Here is an 809-nt window from a genome sequence, read left to right as displayed (position 1 = left end):
GAGACCATGAAAAATTAGGGTGATCTCTCCATCCAGGGTTATATGTGTTGGAGTATGGGTTGTAATTTGATGGCTTTCTCATTACACCTATGGCATTGGCTTGATCTGAGTATGAGTCATGGTCATGTGGTTCTGTTGATTTAGCAGTCGATAATGATGCTATTTGTCGAGAGAGACCTTCAATTATCGCTTTGACTTCTTTAATTTCTGAACTTGATTCGCCAATGTGAACCTCATTCACTCCTTTAATCCTTCTAGTATTCCTGAGTGATCGACTCCGTTGTTGGGAATTGTCCGCTTGTCGCTGGAAGAATTCCCAAATTTCTGATGCACTTTTTGACATTAGCTCTCCTCCACTTGTTGCCATTAGCCATTCTTGCACATTCGGCAATAATCCCTCCAAAAAGTATTGGCATTGGTGCCATTTCTCGTACCCATGATGTGGACACTTCAAGAGTAGTCCATTGAATCGCTCCCATGTTTCAAAAAATTGCTCGTCCTCTCTCTGGGTAAACTCCGAGATTTCCCTGCGAATAGCATTGGTTTTATGTACTGGGAAATATTTATTCAAAAATTTTGTAACCATTTGTTCCCATGATGAAATGCTATTAGCAGGTAAAGTATTTAACCATGAACGAGCTCTATCTTTTAAAGAAAATGGGAATAGTCTAAGTTTAACATCATCATCTGAAAAATTCTCATATTTTAATGTTTGACAAATGGCATGAAAATCATTCAAATGATTATATGGATCCTCATTTTCTAGGCCATAAAATGTAGGGAGACAATTTAACACACTAGGTTTTAAT

At 37.8% G+C, this 809-nt stretch overlaps 1 non-coding gene across 1 annotated transcript; it reads left to right on the top strand.

Moving 5' to 3' along the window:
• Positions 1-431: 431 nt before the first annotated feature.
• Positions 432-535, top strand: LOC127901593 (small nucleolar RNA R71). The gene has a single exon (XR_008053837.1). It is a non-coding gene; the product is annotated as a small nucleolar RNA R71 (small nucleolar RNA).
• The last annotated feature ends 274 nt before the right edge of the window (positions 536-809 follow it).

This window comes from Citrus sinensis, chromosome 3, assembly GCF_022201045.2.
Source record: "Citrus sinensis cultivar Valencia sweet orange chromosome 3, DVS_A1.0, whole genome shotgun sequence".
NCBI classification, from domain to species: Eukaryota; Viridiplantae; Streptophyta; class Magnoliopsida; order Sapindales; family Rutaceae; genus Citrus; species Citrus sinensis.
This window is presented reverse-complemented; position numbering and strand designations above follow the sequence as displayed.